Below are 12,023 nucleotides of genomic sequence, written 5' to 3' on the forward strand. Positions count from 1 at the left end.
GGAGTCCATCCTCCCCAAGGCACCTCGGAGGTGCCTTCCCCCTTTAGGACTCTCCCCTCCTCTTGTCCCTTTGGCGCATGGGCCTCTAGGGGCTGGTGCCCTTGGCCCATATAGGCCAAGGCGCACCCCCCACAGCCCATGTGCCCCCCGGGGTAGGTGGCCCCACCCGGTGGACCCCCGGGACCCTTCCGGTGGTCCCGGTACAATACCGGTGACCCCGAAACTTGTCCCGATGGCCGAAATAGCACTTCCTATATATAATTCTTTACCTCCGGACCATTCCGGAACTCCTCGTGACGTCCGGGATCTCATCCGGGACTCCGAACAACTTTCGGGTTACCGCATACTAATATCTCTATAACCCTAGCGTCACCGAACCTTAAGTGTGTAGACCCTACGGGTTCGGGAGACATGCAGACATGACCGAGATGACTCTCCGGTCAATAACCAACAGCGGGATCTGGATACCCATGTTGGCTCCCACATGTTCCACGATGATCTTATCGGATGAACCACGATGTCAAGGACTTAATCAATCCCGTATACAATTCCCTTTGTCTATCGGTACGATACTTGCCCGAGATTCGATCGTCGGTATCCCGATACCTTGTTCAATCTCGTTACTGGCAAGTCTCTTTACTCGTTCCGTAACACATCATCCCGTGATCAACTCCTTGATCACATTGTGCACATTATGATGATGTCCTACCGAGTGGGCCCAGAGATACCTCTCCGTCACACGGAGTGACAAATCCCAGTCTCTATTCGTGCCAACCCAACAGACACTTTCGGAGATACCTGTAATGTACCTTTATAGCCACCCAGTTACGTTGTGACGTTTGGCACACCCAAAGCACTCCTACGGTATCCGGGAGTTGCACAATCTCATGGTCTAAGGAAATGATACTTGACATTAGAAAAGCTTTAGCATACGAACTACATGATCTTGTGCTAGGCTTAGGATTGGGTCTTGTCCATCACATCATTCTCCTAATGATGTGATCCCGTTGTCAATGACATCCAATGTCCATGGTCAGGAAACCGTGACCATCTATTGATCAACGAGCTAGTCAACTAGAGGCTTACTAGGGACATGGTGTTGTCTATGTATCCACACATGTATCTGAGTTTCCTATCAATACAATTCTAGCATGGATAATAAACGATTATCATGAACAAGGAAATATAATAATAACTAATTTATTATTGCCTCTAGGGCATATTTCAACAGTCTCCCACTTGCACTAGAGTCAATAATCCAGTTCACATCGATATGTGATTAACACTCAAGGTCACATCCCCATGTGACTAACACCCAAAGAGTTTACTAGAGTCAATAATCTAGTTCACATTACCATGTGATTAACACTCGATGAGTTCTGGGTTTGATCATGTTATGCTTGTGAGAGATGTTATAGTCAACGGGTCTGAATCTTTCAGATCCATATGTACTTCGCAAATTTCTATGTCATCTTGTAGATGCAACTACTACGCTACAATTGGAGCTATTCCAACTAAATGTTCTACTATACGAATCCAGTTTACTACTCAGAATAATCTGGATTAGTGTCAAAGTTTGCATCGGCGTAACCCTTTACGACGAACTCTTTTACCACCTCCGTAATCGAGAAAATTCCTTAGTCCACTAGTTACTAAGGATAACTTTGTCCACTGTCTTGTGATCCATTCTTGGATCACTCTTGTACCCCTTGACTGACTCATGGCAAGGCACATTTCAGGTGCGGTACACAACATAGCATATTGTAGAGCCTATGTCTTAAGCATAGGGGATGACTTTCGTCCTTTCTCTCTATTCTGCCGTGGTCGAGCTTTAAGTCTTAACTTCATACCTTACAACTCAGACAAGAACTCCTTCTTTGACTGATCCATCTTGAACACCTTCAAGATCATGTCAAGGTATGTGCTCATTTGAAAGTACCATTAAGCGTTTTGATCTATCCTTATAGATCTTGATGCTCAATGTTCAAGTATCTTAATCCAGGCTTTCCATTGAAAAACACTTTTCAAATAACCCTATATGCTTACCAGAAATTCCACGTCATTTCTGATCCACAATATGTCAACAACATGTACTCATCAGAAATTCCATAGTGCTCCCACTCACTTCTTTGGAAATACAAGTTTCTCATAAACTTTGTATAAACCCAAAATCTTTGATCATCTCATCAAAGCATACATTCCAACTCCGAGATGCTTACTCCAGTCCTTAGAAGGATTGCTGGAGCTTTGCATACTTATTAGCATCTTTCAGGATTGACAAAAACCTTCCGGTTGTATCTCATACAACCTTTCCTCAAGAAAATCGTCGAGGAAACAATGTTCTGACATGCTATCTGCAAGATTTGCAGTAATCACTAATATAATTCCAACAGACTCTTAGCATCGCTATGAGTGAGAAAGTCTCATCGTAGTCAACTCCTTGAACTTGCCGGGAAACATCTTAACGACAAGTCGAGCTTTCTTAATGGTGACATTTACCATCATTGTCCGTCTTCCTTTTAAAATCCATCTGTACTCAATAGCCTTACGACCATCGAGCCGTTCTGCCAAAGTCTACACTTTGTTTTCATACATGGATGCTCTCTCGGATTTTATGGCCTCGAGCCATTTATCGGAATCCGGGCCCACCATCGCTTCTCCATAGCTCGTAGGTTCATTGTTGTCTAGCAACATGACTTCCAAGACAGGATTACGTACCACTCTGAAGTAGTACGCATCCTTGTCATCCTACGAGGTTTGGTAGTGACTTGATCTGAAGTTTCATGATCACTATCATAAGCTTCCACTTCAATTGGTGTAGGTGCCACAGGAACAACTTCCTGTGCCCTGCCACACACTAGTTGAAGAGATGGTTCAATAACCTCATCAAGTCTTCACCATCCTCCCACTCAATTCTTTCGAGAGAAACTTTTCCTCGAGAAAAGACCCGATTCTAGAAACAATCCCTTATTGCTTTCGAATCTGAGACATGAGGTATACCCAACTATTTTGGGTGTCCTATGAAGATGCATTTATCCGCTTTGGGTTCGAGCTTATCAGCCTGAAACTTTTCCACATAAGCGTCGCAGCCCCAAACTTTTAAGAAATGACAGCTTAGGTTTCTCTAAACCATAGTTCATATGGTGTCATCTCATCGGAATTACGTGGTGCCCTATTTAAAGTGAATGTGGTTGTCTCTAATGCCTAACCCATAAACTATCCTGGTAATTCGATAAGAGACATCATGGTATGCATCATATCCAATAGGGTGCAGTTATGATGTTCGGACACACCATCACTCTATGGTGTTCCAGGCTGTATTAGTTGCGAAACAATTTCCACAATGTCTTAATTCTGTGCCAAACTCGTAATTCAGATATTCATCTCTATGATCATATCATAGATATTTTATCCTCTTGTCACGACGATCTTTCAACTTCACCCTGAAATTACTTGAACCTTTCAATAATTCAGACTCGTGATTCATCAAGTAAATATACTCAACATCTACTCAAATCATCTGTGAAGTAAGAACATAACGATATCCACTACACGCCTCAGCACTCATTGGACTGTACACATCAAAAATGTATTACTTCCAACAAGTTGCTTTCTAGTTCCATTTTACTGAAAATGAGGCTTTCAGTTATCTTGCCCATGTGGTATGATTTGCATGTCTCAAGTGATTCAAAATCAAGTGAGTCAAAACGGTCCATTTGCATGGAGTTTCTTCATGCATATACACCAATAGACATGGTTCGCATGTCTCAAACTTTTCAAAAATGAGTGAGTCCAGAGATCCATAAACATGGAGCTTCTTCATGCGTTTTATACCAATATGACTCAAATTGCAGTGCCACATTTGTGTGGTACTATCATTACTATCTTATACCTTTGGCATGAAAATGTGTATCACTACGATTGGGATGGTATTATTCAAATAAACAGAGTAACCATTATTCTCCTTAAATTAATAACCGTGTCGCGATAGACATAATCCAATCATGTCTATGCTCAACGCAAACACCAAATAACAATTATTTAGGTTTTAATACCAATCTCGATGGTAGAGGGAGCGTACGATATTTGATCAAGCTTGGAAATACTTCCAACACATATCGTCATCTCACCTTTTAGCTAGTCTCCGTTTATTCCGTAGCTTTTATTTCGAGTTACTAACACTTAGCAACCGAACCGGTATCTAATACCCTGGTGCTACTAGGAGTACTAGTAAAGTACACATCAACACAATGTATATCCAATATACTTCTATCGACCTTGCCAGCCCTCTCATCTACCAAGTATCTAGGGTAATTCTGCTCCAGTGGCTGTTCCCCTTATTACAGAAGCACTTAGTCTCGGGTTTGGGTTCAACCTTGGGTTTCTTCACTAGAGCAGCAGCTGAATTGCCGTTTCATGAAGTATCCCTTCGTGTCCTTGACCTTCTTGAAACTAGTGGTTTCACCAACCATCAATAATTGACGCTCCTTCTTGATTTCTACTTTTGTGGTGTCAAACATCACGAATATCTCAAGGATCATCATATATGTCCCTGATATATTATAGTTCATCACGAAGCTCAAGCAGCTTGGTGGTAATGACTTCGGAGAACCATCACTATTTCATCTGGAAGATCAACTCCCACTTGATTCAAGCGATTGTTGTACTCAGACAATCTGAGCACAAGTTCAACAATTGAGCTTTTCTCCCTTAGTTTGCAGGCTAAGAAAATCGTCGGAGGTCTTATACCTCTTGACGTGGGCACGAGCCTGAAATCTCAATTTCAGCCCTCGAAACATCTCATATGTTTCGCGACGTTTCAAAACGTCTTTGGTGCCTCAACTCTAAGCCGTTTAACTGAACTATCACGTAGTTATCAAAATGTGTATGTCAGATGTTCGCAACATCCATAGACAACGTTCGAGGTTCAGCACACTGAGCGGTGCATTAAGGACATAAGCCTTCTATGAAGCAATGAGGACAAACCTCAGTTTACGGACCTAGTCCGCATAATTACTACTATCAACTTTCAACTAAATTTTCTCTAGGAACATATCTAAACAGTAGAACTGAAGCGCGAGCTACGACATAATTTGCGAAGACCTTTTGACTATGTTCAGGATAATTAAGTTCATCTTGTGAACTCCCACTCAGATAGACATCCCTCTAGTCATCTAAGTGATTACATGATCCGAGTCAACTAGGCCGTGTCCGACCATCACGTGAGACGGACTAGTCATCATCGGTGAACATCTTCATGTTGATCGTATCTTCTATACGACTCATGCTCGACCTTTCGGTCTCTTGTGTTCCGAGGCCATGTCTGTACATGCTAGGCTCGTCAAGTCAACCTAAGTGTTTCGCGTGTGTAAATCTGTCTTACACCCGTTGTATGTGAACGTTAGAATCTATCACACCCGATCATCACGTGGTGCTTTGAAACAACGAACTGTCGCAACGGTGCACAGTTAGGGGGAACACTTTCTTGAAATTATTATGAGGGATCATCTTATTTACTACCATCGTTCTAAGTAAACAAGATGCAAAAACATGATAAACATCACATGTAATCAAATAGTGACATGATATGGCCAATATCATATTGCTCCTTTTGATCTCCATCTTCGGGGCTCCATGATCATTATCGTCACCGGCATGACACCATGATCTCCATCATCATGATCTCCATCATCGTGTCTTCATGAAGTTGTCTCGCCAACTATTACTTCTACTACTACAGCTAACGGTTAGCAATAAAGTAAAGTAATTACATGACGTTTATGTTGACACGCAGGTCATAAATAAATAAAGACAACTCCTATGGCTCCTGCCGGTTGTCATACTCATCGACATGCAAGTCGTGATTCCTATTACAAGAACATGATCATCTCATACATCACATATATCATTCATCACATCCTTTGGCCATATCACATCACATAGCATACCCTGCAAAAGCAAGTTAGACGTCCTCTAATTGTTGTTTGCATGTTTTACGTGGCTGCTATGGGTTTCTAGCAAGAACGTTTCTTACCTACGCAAAGACCACAATGTGATATGCCAATTGCTATTTACCCTTCATAAGGACCCTTTTCATCGAATCCGATCCGACTAAAGTGGGAGAGACAAACACCCGCTAGCCACCTTATGCAACTAGTGCATGTCAGTCGGTGGAACCAGTCTCACGTAAGAGTACGTGTAAGGTCGGTCCGGGCCGCTTCATCCCATAATGCCGCCGAATCAAGATTGGACTAGTAATGGTAAGCATATTGAACAAAATCAACGCCCACAACTACTTTGTGTTCTACTCGTGCATAGAAACTACGCATGACCCAGCTCATGATGCCACTGTTGGGGAACGTAGCATAAATTCAAAATTTTCCTACGTGTCACCAAGATCTATCTATGGAGTCATCTAGCAATGAGGGAGGAGTGGATCTACATACCCTTGTAGATCGCGCGCGGAACCATTCAAGAGAACGGGGTTGATGGAGTCGTACTCGTCGTGATCCAAATCACCGATGATCCTAGCGCCGAACGGACGGCACCTCCGCGTTCAACACACGTACGGAGCAGCGACGTCTCCTCCTTCTTGATCCAGCAAGGGGGAAGGAGAGGTTGATGGAGATCCAGCAGCACGACGGCGTGGTGGTGGAAGTAGCGGGATTCCAACAGGGCTTCGCCAAGCGCTGCGGGAGGAGGGAGATGTGTCATGGGAGGGAGAGGGAGGCGCCAGGGCTTAGGTCTGGTTGCCCTCCCTTCCCCCCACTATATATAGGGCCAAGGGAGAGGGGGAGGGCGCAGCCTTGCCCCTTCCTCCAAGGAAGGGTGCGGCCAAGGGGGGGAGGAGTCCATCCTCCCCAAGGCACCTCGGAGGTGCCTTCCCCCTTTAGGACTCTCCCCTCCTCTTGTCCCTTTGGCGCATGGGCCTCTAGGGGCTGGTGCCCTTGGCCCATATAGGCCAAGGCGCACCCCACAGCCCATGTGGCCCCCCGGGGTAGGTGGCCCCACCCGGTGGACCCCCGGGACCCTTCCGGTGGTCCCGGTACAATACCGGTGACCCCGAAACATGTCCCGATGGCCGAAATAGCACTTCCTATATATAATTCTTTACCTCCGGACCATTCCGGAATTCCTCGTGACGTCCGGGATCTCATCCGGGACTCCGAACAACTTTCGGGTTACCGCATACTAATATCTCTATAACCCTAGCGTCACCGAACCTTAAGTGTGTAGACCCTACGGGTTCGGGAGACATGCAGACATGACCGAGATGACTCTCCGGTCAATAACCAACAGCGGGATCTGGATACCCATGTTGGCTCCCACATGTTCCACGATGATCTCATCGGATGAACCACGATGTCAAGGACTTAATCAATCCCGTATACAATTCCCTTTGTCTATCGGTACGATACTTGCCCGAGATTCGATCGTCGGTATTCCGATACCTTGTTCAATCTCGTTACCGGCAAGTCTCTTTACTCGTTCCGTAACACATCATCCCGTGATCAACTCCTTGATCACATTGTGCACATTATGATGATGTCCTACCGAGTGGCCCCTGAGATACCTCTCCGTCACACGGAGTGACAAATCCCAGTCTCGATTCGTGCCAACCCAACAGACACTTTCGGAGATACCTGTAATGTACCTTTATAGCCACCCAATTACGTTGTGATGTTTGGCACACCCAAAGCACTCCTACAGTATCCGGGAGTTGCACAATCTCATGGTCTAAGGAAATGATACTTGACATTAGAAAAGCTTTAGCATACGAACTACATGATCTTGTGCTAGGCTTAGGATTGGGTCTTGTCCATCACATCATTCTCCTAATGATGTGATCCCGTTATCAACGACATCCAATGTCCATGGTCAGGAAACCGTGACCATCTATTGATCAACGAGCTAGTCAACTAGAGGCTTACTAGGGACATGGTGTTGTCTATGTATCCACACATGTATCTGAGTTTCCTATCAATACAATTCTAGCATGGATAATAAACGATTATCATGAACAAGGAAATATAATAATAACTAATTTATTATTGCCTCTAGGGCATATTTCCAACAACCACGTGATGATCGGGTGTGATAGGCTCTACGTTCAAATACAATGGGTGCAAAACAGTTGCACACGCGGAATACTCAGGTTATACTTGACGAGCGAAGCATATACAGATATGGCTTCGGAACACGAAGACCGAAAGGTCGAGCGTGAATCATACAGTAGATATGATCAACATAGTGATGTTCACCAATGAAACTACTCCATCTCACGTGATGATCGGACATGGTTTAGTTGATTTGGATCACGTAATCACTTAGAGGATTAGAGGGATGTCTATCTAAGTGGGAGTTCTTTAACTAATATGATTAATTGAACCTAAATTTATCATGAAACTTAGTACCTGATAGTATCTTGCTTGTTTATGCTTGATTGTAGATAGATGGCCCGTGCTGTTGTTCCGTTGAATTTTAATGCGTTCCTTGAGAAAGCAAAGTTGAAAGATGATGGTAGCAATTACACGGACTGGGTCCGTAACTTGAGGATTATCCTCATTGCTGCACAGAGGAATTACGTCCTGGAAGCACCGCTGGGTGCCAGGCCTGCTGCTGGAGCAACACCAGATGTTATGAACGTCTGGCAGAGCAAAGTTGATGACTACTCGATAGTTCAGTGTGCCATGCTTTACGGCTTAGAATCGGGACTTCAACGACGTTTTGAACGTCATGGAGCATATGAGATGTTCCAGGAGTTGAAGTTAATATTTCAAGAAAATGCCCGGATTGAGAGATATGAAGTCTCCAATAAGTTCTATAGCTGCAAGATGGAGGAGAACAGTTCTGTCAGTGAGCATATACTCAAAATGTCTAGGTATAATAATCACTTGATTCAATTGGGAGTTAATCTTCCAGATGATTGCATCATTGACAGAATTCTCCAATCACTGCCACCTAGCTACAAGAGCTTCGTGATGAACTATAATATGCAAGGGATGAATAAGACTATTCCCGAGCTCTTCGCAATGCTGAAAGCTGCGGAGGTAGAAATCAAGAAGGAGCATCAAGTGTTGATGGTCAACAAGACCACTAGTTTCAAGAAAAAGGGCAAAGGGAAGAAGAAGGGGAACTTCAAAAAGAACAGCAAGCAAGTTGCTACTCAAGAGAAAAAACCCAAACCTGGACCTAAGCCTGAAACTGAGTGCTTCTACTGCAAGCAGACTAGTCACTGGAAGCGGAACTGCCCCAAGTATTTGGCGGATAAGAAGGATGGCAAGGTGAACAAAGGTATATGTGATATACATGTTATTGATGTGTACCTTACTAATGCTCGCAGTAGCACCTGGGTATTTGATACTGGTTCTGTTGCTAATATTTGCAACTCGAAACAGGGACTACGGATTAAGCGAAGATTGGCTAAGGACGAGGTGACGATGCGCGTGGGAAATGGTTCCAAAGTCGATGTGATCGCAGTCGACACGCTACCTTTACATCTACCTTCGGGATTAGTATTAGACCTAAATAATTGTTATTTGGTGCCAGCGTTAAGCATGAACATTATATCTGGATCTTGTTTGATGCGAGACGGTTATTCATTTAAATCTGAGAATAATGGTTGTTCTATTTATATGAGTAATATCTTTTATGGTCATGCACCCTTAAAGAGTGGTCTATTCTTATTAAATCTCGATAGTAGTGACACACATATTCATAGTGTTGAAGCCAAAAGATGCAGAGTTGATAATGATAGTGCAACTTATTTGTGGCACTGCCGTTTAGGTCATATCGGTATAAAGCGCATGAAGAAACTCCATACTGATGGGCTTTTGGAACCACTTGATTATGAATCACTTGGTACTTGCGAACCGTGCCTTATGGGTAAGATGACAAAAACACCGTTCTCCGGTACTATGGAGAGAGCAACATATTTATTGGAAATCATACATACAGATGTATGTGGTCCGATGAATGTTGAGGCTCGTGGCGGATATCGTTATTTTCTCACCTTCACAGATGACTTAAGCAGATATGGGTATATCGACTTAATGAAACATAAGTCTGAAACGTTTGAAAAGTTCAAAGAATTTCAGAGTGAAGTTGAAAATCATCGTACCAAGAAAATAAAATTCCTACGATCTGGTCATGGAGGAGAATATTTGAGTTACAAGTTTGGTGTACATTTGAAACAATGTGGAATAGTTTCGCATCTCACGCCACCCGGAACACCACAGCGTAATGGTGTATCCGAACGTCGTAATCGTACTTTACTAGGTATGGTGTGATCTATGATGTCTCTTACTGATTTACCGCTATCGTTTTGGGGATATGCTCTAGAGACGGCCGCATTCACGTTAAATAGGGCACCATCAAAATCCGTTGAGACGACGCCTTATGAACTATGGTTTGGCAAGAAACCAAAGTTGTCGTTTCTGAAAGTTTGGGGCTGCGATGCTTATGTGAAAAAGCTTCAACCTGATAAGCTCAAACCCAAATCGGAGAAATGTGTCTTCATAGATATCCAAAGGAAACCATTGGATACACCTTCTATCACAGATCCGAAGGCAAGACTTTTGTAGAACTTGACGAGGTAACTGTACCTGCTCCCTTATTGGAAAGTAGTACATCACAGAAACCTGTTTCTGTGACACCTACACCAATTAGTGAGGAAGCTAATGATAATGATCATGAAACTGCAGAACAAGATACTACTGAACCTCCTAGATCAACCAGAGTAAGATCCGCGCCAGAGTGGTACGGTAATCCTGTTCTGGAAGTCATGCTACTAGATCATGATGAACCTACGAACTATGAAGAAGCGATGGTGAGCCCAGATTCCGCAAAATGGCTTGAAGCCATGAAATCTGAGATGGGATCCATGTATGAGAACAAAGTATGGACTTTGGTTGACTTGCCCAATGATCGGCAAGCAATTGAGAATAAATGGATCTTCAAGAAGAAGACTGACGCTGACGGTAATGTTACTGTTTACAAAGCTCGACTTGTCGCAAAAGGTTTTCGGCAAGTTCAAGGGATTGACTACGATGAGACCTTCTCACCCGTAGCGATGCTTAAGTCTGTCCGAATCATGTTAGCAATTGCCGCATTTTATGATTATGAAATTTGGCAAATGGATGTCAAAACTGCATTCCTGAATGGATTTCTGCAAGAAGAGTTGTATATGATGCAGCCAGAAGGTTTTGTCGATCCAAAGGGAGCTAACAAAGTGTGCAAGCTCCAGCGATCCATTTATGGACTGGTGCAAGCCTCTCGGAGTTGGAATGAACGCTTTGATAGTGTGATCAAAGCATTTGGTTTTTTACAGACTTTTGGAGAAGCCTGTATTTACAAGAAAGTGAGTGGGAGCTCTGTAGCATTTCTAATATTATATGTAGATGACATATTGCTAATCGGAAATGATATAGAATTTATGGATAGCATAAAAGGATACTTGAATAAGAGTTTTTCAATGAAAGACCTCGGTGAAGCTGCTTACATATTGGGCATTAAGATCTATAGAGATAGATCAAGACGCTTAATTGGACTTTCACAAAGCACATACCTTGACAAAGTTTTGAAGAAGTTCAAAATGGATCAAGCAAAGAAAGGATTCTTGCCTATGTTACAAGGTGTGAAATTGAGTAACACTCAATCCCCGACCAATGCAGAAGATAGAGAGAAAATGAAAGATGTTCCCTATGCTTCAGCCATAGGCTCTATCATGTATGCAATGCTGTGTACCAGACCTGATGTGTGTCTTGCTATAAGTCTAGCAGGGAGGTACCAAAGTAATGCAGGAGTGGATCACTCGACAGCGGTCAAGAACATCCTGAAATACCTGAAAAGGACTAAGGATATGTTTCTCATATATGGAGGTGACAAAGAGCTCATCATAAAAGGTTACCTTGATGCAAGCTTTGACACTGATCCAGACGATTCTAAATCGCAAACCGGATACGTGTTTACATTAAACGGTGGAGCTGTCAGTTGGTGCAGTTCTAAACAAAGCGTTGTGGCGG

Source organism: Triticum dicoccoides, chromosome 7A (assembly GCF_002162155.2).
Source record: "Triticum dicoccoides isolate Atlit2015 ecotype Zavitan chromosome 7A, WEW_v2.0, whole genome shotgun sequence".
Classification (NCBI taxonomy): domain Eukaryota; kingdom Viridiplantae; phylum Streptophyta; class Magnoliopsida; order Poales; family Poaceae; genus Triticum; species Triticum dicoccoides.